Below are 10,003 nucleotides of genomic sequence, written 5' to 3'. Positions count from 1 at the left end.
AATAAAATATGGAGCATACCACACAATAAACTCCATTAAAAAAAATCTAGTTGTGATAGCTTTGTTATGGATGATAATGAAAAAGACAGAAATGAAATGATAAAAAGTTCAGAGATTTATCCATTAAACTATTATTTGATAGACTTTGATTTTATCACTTTGTGTTTTTGTTCCACCCTTGCAGATCAAAGCTTTTCCCACAAGCCGCTATATAATCTCCCAGTCACCAACCTTTTGACATTAAACAGATACAAGTGATGCTCTGAATAGAAAATGAGGTATTTGTCATGGTCTGGGTGGGTGCCAGTGTTTCTCACTCTGAGCCGGCATCTCCACCCCTGGGAGGAGCCACTGTGTTCTGCTTATTGCTCGCACCATTTTGTACACGACTTGCAAACTACCTTGTCTCATTCTCATTCTGTATCTCTCTTTCATAGCCATGCACCAAGTTGCCAGACACGAATCTCCACTGTAGAACACCCATCCGGACACTGGACCTCCTGACAGTCTCACGGGTTTCTCGCCCCATGCACCTGCCTGCCTCCCTGCCTCAACGCCAGGGATTACGGATTTCGGACCACTCACCTGGACCACTCACCCCTCTCCACGCCACTACTGACCACCCACGGCAAGTAAGCAGTGCAAAGGAAAATTCAGAACATACAGCTTGACCGTATTCCTCCAGAACCATACCTGAATGTCTGTACTCTGATTTCAGTGACTCTGACCCTTTCTCCGGACCCAGCCAACCAGTTTGACTCTCCCTTCAGCCAATCCACGGAACTGCAGTTTCCACTGACGAGCGATCAGATTGTTTACTTAGCTCAGGCTGCATAAACCCCTTAGGTTTAGATGTTGTTTCTAGTACTTGCTGAGAAAATAAACGTTGTCACTGAAACTTTCTATGTGCTGTTCTGCGCCCTGCATTTGAGTCCTTTCTCTTTCGAGGCGGTCTCGGCCGTGACAGTATTTGATTTTTCTGATAGTTTGAAGTGGAAAGTAAATGTCTTGTGAGTTGTTATCAAGGGCTGTATCCCAATTCAGGTACTGCAGCCTTAAAGTACGCAGCCTCAACGATCCTCAAGGGCCGCGTACTTAAAGACCGCTAAGGCTGGAAGTGCGAGGCTTGTGAAATGGGACGGTCTAGCAACCATGATACTAACAGCTGGAAACGTGTCATACAGCTTTGTTTGACAGAAATGAAGGAGAAAATCTTTTGTTCATTTGTTTGTTTGTTTGTTTCTACATGAGCTTTGATCATTCTCTGTAAGATTAAGCTCAGCTATTGAACGGCGTATATTTTAAAGTAAAGGCTTTAAAACCAAGTTAGTACAAACGTCACTAATGTCACATAACTTTGCCAACATGTGGCCAACAGTAATGTTTTGATGTTCTTCGTTATTGAACATTTGCACATAAATAAGTGACATAATATTCAGTACTTACTTAAAGTTTACTCTTCGGGCGCCCCTCATCCGCCGTTTTTTTTCGGCAAAATTATCCACACCCACCGCCGCGCTATGCATTCTGGGATATGTTGGGCCACGAAGTCTACACCGCCACGTCCTTAAAATTCAGGGAAATTAAGGACGCATTTGAGGGCCGCATTTTGAGCAGCCTTCGAATTGGGACAGCCTTCGTCGCGTCGCGGTGACATAATCGGCCTTAAAATGCGGCCTTTAAGGCTGCAGACCCTGAATTGGGATACAGCCAATGACTCTATAAAACATGGATGATCTGACAGCTCACCAAAAGTGAAGCCAAAATGTTTCTATTGTTTCCTGGTGTCTTACTGCAGTATAGTTCATAAAACCCACCCCCATGTTAGCGAATGCGACTTGCGTGAAACTAAAAGAAAAAGTTCACCTCAGGTAAGTTTTTTTTTTTTTCCAAAAATGCTTTTCCTAATATTATTAGTTCTTATCATGTTAATCTGAATTCTAAGGATCACATTTTTTATAACGTTGCTTTTAAGTACTAAGTAGATGTTGTAAAATTGGTGTGCAAAATAATGCTGATAGCTTTAAAGTGAACAATAAAAATTAAATGTACAAAGGCTAATTTACACCATTAAGACCAGCTCTCAGACACAGATTTGAGTTTGTCTGTGAAGCTGGATTTAAGAAACAAGTGCTTAAAGTTAAAGTTTTAAAAACATGTTTATCCCCATTTTCGGTACGGAATGTTACATCACCGGGTTGGTTGCTTGGTTGCTGTCAATAGACTTACATTAGTTTATGTTAGCTAAGGGGAAAATAAGGACACAAAAACAAAAAATTAGTTTAAGGGGGTCACTTTTGTGCTGCCCCTGGCGGCAACAATGAGTTTTATGTGAACACTAAGGATATACTCTTCACTTTCATTCTGTCGCTTAAGTAATCAGTTGTTCTTTGCTGTTTGGCTAGCTGCACTGACATGGGAAAATCCAGCTGTTAGCTGCAATTTTCGAGCTTGTTAAGCACTTCATGAATGTGGACTGTGTGGAGAAGAGCCTGTTTGAATCACCAACAAACTGGAGTCTGAGAATCCACCTTATCTTGGCAGGCCGGGTGCAACAAGGCACACAATCAGCTGGCAAAGCAAATGTTTGCAAAATGCAGTAGAAGCTCTATTTTATGACCAGTTCTGTTTACATTCTACATGGATCCCTTTGTCAGTATCATCCAGTAACACTGTGAGGGGTCTTGGAGTCATTTTTGACCAGGATATCTCCTTTAGTGTACATATTAAACAAATATGTAGGACTTCTTGATGCATGCTCATCCAGGTAAGTAAATCCCCAAAAGTTGATTCTGTTCATCTGGACTTAGCGTTTTCAGTGGGATAAACGTTACGTCACTCAGCTGAGACTTCTTCAGTCTCAGCTGACTGCAGGTTTCCCCAACCTTATAAACAATACATTTGCATAATGACTGAGACCAGCACCACTGAAGGAACAATGGGCTGGGAGGTCAGTTCCTTGATCATTAATATACAAAACTGTCATGACCATTGATCAATAACCACTGTTCAAGGCCCACTGGTCAAAGGCCATTGATCAATGGCCATGAGTACCATTAACAGAGAGTTGGGGAATGGCTTCAATCACAGCACTATAAGATGGCAAAAGATGTACCCACCTCCTTAGACCACCTCCTCAATTCAGAGATGGTCTTCTCCTTTTCACATAAATGGCCTCCTTGACCCCCCGCTCAAACCAGCATTCCTCCCTATACAGAATGTGTACATCCTCACTGAAAGAGTGTCCACTGGCCTGTAGGTGTAAATAGACTGCAGAGTCCTGGCCTGACAAGGTAGCTCTTCTGTATTGTGCCATCCGCTTCACCAGAGGTTGTTTGGTTTCCCTAATGTATAAATCCTAGCAATCCTCCTGGCACTTAACAACGTACACTATGTTACTCGGAGTGGACCAATTTAAATTAAATTGGACCACTCCGAGTAACAATGATCGGGTCCCCTGACACAAACCCCGACACAAACAGAGTGGTGTCGGTATGTCATCATGGTATATCATTTTTAGATGCAAACTGGTGGGCTAACTTCCTGCTGACATCAAACTCCATTGAATTTTGCAAATCCTCTTTTCAGAATCATTCAGAATCTGTAAGGAAATTATGTATGTATTTTTCATGGATGCCTGGATGTTAAGCTTGAATAAAATTAGTGTTGCTGGTTGTATCAATAAAGATAATAGAAACTGGACCATTTTTAACTCTCAGCGATGCCACATACATTGTTTGTTTGAGTTTGATAACCAAAGAAGAGCCTCCAAAAGTTTATTCTGTTCATCTGGACGTAGCGTTTTGTGGGAGAAATATTTCGTCACTCATCCAAGTGACTTCTTCAGTCTCAGCTGACTGCAGGTTTCCCCAAATCTTATAAACAGTAAATTTGCATAATGACTGAAACCAGCCCACTGAAGGAACAATGGGTTGGGAGGTCAGTTCCTTAATCTTAATTATGCAAATTTTCATGGCCACTGACCAAAACCCACTGACCAAAACCCAGTGATCAAAGTCCACTGATCAATGGCCATGAGTACCATTCACAAAGAGTTGGGGAACGGCTGCAATCACAGCATTGTAAGATGGCGAAAGATGTATCCTTAGGCCCCCTCCTCGATTCAGAGATGGTCTTTCCCAAAGAAGAAAAACATCTAGCGACTTCAGACTTCAAGGTGAATTAATTGAAGATGAATTACTGAGAGGACTGAAAGGTTCTTGGAGCATTTTTGGCTGACACACACAAGCTGCCAGTATTATTAGTTCCAGTTTCTAGCTATGTCAGCTTGCCGATGTCACACCCGATGTCCACAAAATAACAGCTTTAATTAAAAAAAATTATTTACTCTTTATATTGATTGTATATATTCTTAATGAATTCTTATATATGATGGGTTGTGGTTGACAGTACAGTACTTTGTACAACCTTAGCCTTTGATACAAATAATATGACGCATTCATACATGCTATCCAATGCTAAGGCTCTATAGGTTTTCCTCTGTTTACCTGCAAGTGACCACGATGACACATGACTGAACTGGGACTTGAAGCCCTTACGATCATCCAGAGATGGGCAGTAACGCATTACTTGTAACGCGTTACTGTAATCCGATTACTTTTTTCAAGTAACGAGTAAAGTAAGGGATTACTATTGCAAAAACGGTAATTAGATTACCGTTACTTTCCTGTAGGAACGCTGCGTTACTGCGTTACTAAAACCGTGATTTTTTTGCGAGAATGTCTCATGACAGTGACGTAAGCGAGTGCTACGTTCGTGACAACAGCTGTATGCATATCAACAATGGATAATATATCGAGTGCAGGAGAGAGTATGAGCGTGCAGTGTTTAAAGCGTGGAAGTACTGACCTTACTTTAAGTTTGATTCCATAAAAAGTGACAAAAACATTAGCGTCCGCTGTTCACTGCGTGGGAAGAAAACTTCTTTTTACAGCGAAAAAAACCCCCCTAAACTTCCAAGCAAGCACTGAGTAGCTACGACGTAATGGAAAACTCACAGAGAAACTCGCGGATTCTTCAACTGACCGCTGCGGCACACCTGCACCAGGGTAAACCTCCGCCTACCCTAGTCCTGCTTTACAGGTGAAAATAGAGCAACAGGACCGCTAGTCTTTGACTTTATTTATTTTCTGCTGTGTTTTACTTGCATCTATTTGAAAGAGTGAGTGTAAACACAAAAATATATATATATATTTTATGTGCTGGAATGTGCAGAAAATAGGTTTAAATATTAAACAAATTTCTTCCAGTCAGAGAATGTTGCATTAAATTAAATTTTTTGCTTGATGGATAAAGTTAAAAGATTAAAACTAATAAAACAAGTTTTAAAAAGGGACTTTTCCATTTGATTACATTTTATATGATGAATTATGCAGAAAAAGTAGAATTGGGCTGAAAGATCTATCGCTTTATCACCTATTCAGGTTGTAAATCGTGTTTTTAAAAAGTAACTAAGTAACTAAGTAATTAATTACTTTTGAAAATAAGTAATCAGTGAAGTAACAGGATTACTTTTTTGGGGAAGTAATCAGTAATTAGTTACTGATTACTTTTTTCAAGTAACTTGACCAACACTGCTATCATCTTATCTTTCCACCTGTCATTTAGAAAAAAAGCACCAAGGCCTCAAGGATAATGCTTTTTTCGTTCATTAACATTTCACAACTTGAAAAACTTGAAATGTTTTTAACACATCTTGTAGCAGTTGATTGTGTTGTGTCCTACCACGGGAACAGGACACTTGGTCTACAAAATGACACCCCTCCCTCACCTAGGACAATCTGTGCACCTCTCTCTGCTTCTCACCCCTGCCTACACCCCCCTCAGGAAACAAACTCCTCCAAGCACCCGGGTCATTAAAACGTGGCCAGATGATGCTCTCCTCCAGCTACAAGATTGTTTTGATCTGACAGAGTAATCCATTTTGAACAGCAGGACCCGGAGACCTTCACTCATTCTGTCCTTTTTCTACATTAAGTGCTAGAGAATGTGTCAATGACTAAAGGCATTCAGGTTTTTCCTCACCATAAACCTTGGATGACGAGTGAAGAACAGGCTCTGATCAGAACCCATAACACAGCCTTCAGGCTGAGGTACAGTTCTCTGTACAGCACTGCCAAAGCCAACCCGAGCAGGGGCTTCAAATGCACCAGGGAGGCTCACAGAAGGAGGATAGAGGGCTTCTTCACCAACAACAACCCTCACCAGGTGCGGAGATGCATCCAAGCCCCCACCAACTACAAAGGCCAGTGCCCCCAACCCTCCACAGCAGCCTCAAACTAGCAGAGGCACTCAACATCTGCTTTGCTCGGTTTGAGACCACCCCTCCCTCTTCCCCACCCTCTCCCTCCAGGACTGAGGTCAAGAGGAGAAAGAACTTATAATGGACTTCAGGAGGCACAAACAGGTCCTCTCCCCCTCATCATAACTGATAAATGTCTAATATATGTAAATCTGCTGAAATTCAATTTTTTTAATGTCATCCCAGATTATTCAAATATATTGACTATGACAGCAACACTGGCGTATAGAATTACCTAACAGAAACCTTATAACACAGTGCATGTATTTAATGCTAATCTAGCTAATGCATTAATAATGGAAACTAGAAAATAATTTTAGACGCTATATAGAACTATATAATGTTAACATGTGTGACTTTTTAAATACAGTGATAGTTGTATTTTTATCAAAATTAACAATCTGTCACGTGCAGTAAAACCATTAGTAGAAACTGTTAAAACTGGGTAGACGGGCTATGTAAAAAGTGTAGGGAGGGTGTGTTCAAGGTCACGTTCAATGGATATTTAGGCGGGAGTTTGATACAACAACAAATCACTGCCATAAATCAGTCTAGCTCAAAATGCAAGGACGCAGGCCCCATTAACAAGAAAGTTTGGCTTTATTTTTGCACAGTGGGATGAAGTTGACTGGAGATGCTTTAATGCAGTCACTGGTTAGAACAGTTTCAAACTGAGAATATTCAGCATGTCAGCATGGCTGGCAAACCAGCTCATGGAGGCCATCGTCCTCCTTCAGCTCACCTCGAGCACAGGAAAATGAAGAAAGTTGTCAATCATTGAGTGGTGTCCTTTGTCTGTGTAGCTATTTTACGACCACAGTGACAGCTTGACTGCTTCTCTCATCCTCTTCCTCTATGCAGCTTTTCTTTAATCCACAGCCCCCCCAGTTGTATTGGAGTGGTTGTCAGGAAGATTTGAGCTCCGAGCAACATCGGCAATTCCTGGCAGTGACCTTGATCTTATCTTCTGATGGAAATAAGAGAAAAAAGAGAAAAAAAACCCCAACAAATATCAAAAGTAAACTTAAAAAACAACAACAACATTTCTTTATTTCTCTCAGAAGTCTTGCAGCTTCTTAGAACACTTAGCAAACAAAATATATACTGTCACAAAATACCCTGTACTAGTCAATACCCTCAAATATGGCTTTGATAGGTATGATAATAAGTATTACTTGAACAAAAGTGTGGCTGTTGCCAGAGCCTCATAACAAGCATATTGGAAGCTGATGAAGCAAAGTAAATTAAAAATTGTTTTTTTTTTTTTTTGTGAATTTCACCAAAATTTGTCACAAGCAAACCTCAAAGCGCATTATAGCACAAAGATCCTATGATATTTGAGGGAAAATCCTAAAAATCAGATTTGAATTTCTTGTCATAACCTCAAACTTGTTAGACTTGGATATGAAATATACTTGACTGGACACTGGTTGGGCTTTCAATCAGACTTCTTAGGCCTGAAACTGGGTTCATTTGAAATCTCTTATGTATGACTTGAATGTCTTTGGAACTTGAATCATACTATTCAAATCTATAAAAAAACTGGGTACATAAAACAACTGTACAACAAAACAATAACAATTGAACAACTGTGCCTAGATACCAGCCCTTTACATTATTATCTGGTCCAGGATTTGATGATCACTCAGTTAGAAGGATTTTACCAGTGATGTTAAGCTCTATTTCTGATCTAACATATTTCTATGCTTAGTGGTTACTGTAATTAGACAAGCCCGATAGCAACATGACCATCTGGAGTAGTGGGAGTTCTCTCAGTGGGCTGGTTGACTTGTGGGTCAGCAATGACTCCCAAAACACCAGTGTTGAAAAACAAAGCGCAACCCCCCCCAAAACACCAGTTGTTTCCTGGCCAGCATACCTTGTAGAGTTATACATGTTTAGGGTTTGAGAAGTTTTATTGTTTGCTTGTTTTTTTTGTTTTGTTTTTCTTTAGCATTCTAAGAGTCCATCTTTATTTTAAATGCTGAGCAATTACTTACTAGACTGATGTAACAAATAAATGTGGAAACAGAGGTGAACAAAAAATAAAAGGAATGCTAGGGAATGCATTGAAGACAAGTCTCAGACCAGAAAAAACTAAATACACGGATTGCATTTTAGTTCATTTGTACTTACATAGCACTTGTCTAACTCACTCTCTGAGGAATCAATTCTCTGTTTTAAACAACATTCCACACTTCCACACTTTATTCTGTGTCTTTAAAGCTACCACATATACACTCACACTTCAGTAGATGAACTGGGTGAAACCTCAGCATGCAGCCTGGAAGAGCCTGGGATTGGGCCACTGATTCTCTGATTAGTTGAACCACTTTGTTTCGTGTGCCAAGAGAGTAGAGTGACATAGCTGGTAGCTAACAGACAGATTGTGTGCCCAACTGCAAAGAAACAGCTTGTGTGTTTGGTTATGTTTGTTGATCTGTTTGCTCCTCTCGTGTAGCATGAGATTTCCGGTGGTGATATTGACTCTTCATGACTGAAAGCCTTCTGTTAATTTCAGTAAATGAATGAGATCTTGCTGCTTTCCCTGCCCAGATATTTGCAGCGTTGTGGGTAAAATGACCTCTTCAAGTGTCTGTGCAAGTGGAAAACATGAGACTTTATTTAATTTTAAATAAAGACATTCAAATATTCTTATAGATAGATAGATAGATAGATATCATACATCTGTAACAAATAATCTGAAATGTGAAAGTGATCTGTTAAGCCCGTAAATTTTCTACATTGTTTACTGAGCGTGTGCGATAAATACTTATTCAACAGTTTACATAAGATATAGATTTGACTTGATATACGCTTATACACACCTATTTCTTTATCACATTTCTTTATCATTTTGTTTTTTGTTGGGTGAAAAGTTGTTGAATTTTTTTCTCAAAGATATTTCTATTGAATTGAAGCAACAAAGACAAACAGATACACACAGAATTGTTAAACAACAAACAAGTAAGTTTCACAGTGACTGTTAAAACTGAAATACTAGAATACAGATTAATGACACACTCACATGTCTTATAATTGCTTTTATCAGTTTACCCACTACCCATACCAGTACCCCTATCCCTCAGGCCAGGTAGGAAAACAAACAAACAAACAAAGCAAGAAAAAAAAACAAAGAAAAAAAAACAATAGAAACAAAGCACACACACACACACACACACACACACACACACACACACACACACACAAAACCCATCGCAAATACAACAAGACAAAGGAGGACAAAATAAGACAAACACACAAATGACTAAGAAAAAAGAAAAAAAAAAGAAGAAGGGGGGGAGGATTTACTGAGTAATGCTGGAAGTCGGGTTTGCAACCTGGAAAAGTATTTCAGGAATTGCCCCCACACCTTGTAAACCTTACCGCTGTTATTACTAATCACATACCGGATCTTTTCAAGGCTCAGATAATACATAAGGTCCCTCAGCCATTGAGCCTGGGTGGGCAAAGGGGCACCCCTCCATCTTAGTAGGATTGCACGTCTAGCTAAAAGGGAGGCGAAGGAGAGCATGCAACACTGTGACGAGGTCAACCGTGCATCAGCCTCTCCAGTGGTGCCAAAAAGCACAACTAATGGATTAGGATCTATATGGTGTCCAAGAGTTAGGGACAAGGTTTGAAATATATCTCTCCAGAATCCTTTAAGGCTAGGGCACG

General features: G+C 40.0%; 1 long non-coding RNA gene across 1 annotated transcript; it reads left to right on the top strand.

Moving 5' to 3' along the window:
• Positions 1-442: 442 nt before the first annotated feature.
• LOC146372377 (uncharacterized) lies at positions 443-903 on the top strand. Its single transcript, XR_014802821.1, has 2 exons — positions 443-632; positions 719-903. It is a non-coding gene; the product is annotated as an uncharacterized LOC146372377 (long non-coding RNA).
• Positions 904-10,003: the final 9,100 nt, after the last annotated feature.

The sequence above is a fragment of the Perissodus microlepis genome, chromosome 15, assembly GCF_051167445.1.
Source record: "Perissodus microlepis isolate ML-2025 ecotype Zambia chromosome 15, ASM5116744v1, whole genome shotgun sequence".
NCBI lineage: Eukaryota > Metazoa > Chordata > Actinopteri > Cichliformes > Cichlidae > Perissodus > Perissodus microlepis.
The sequence above is the reverse complement of the archived record's forward strand: the minus strand, read 5'-3'. Positions and strand labels throughout refer to the sequence as shown.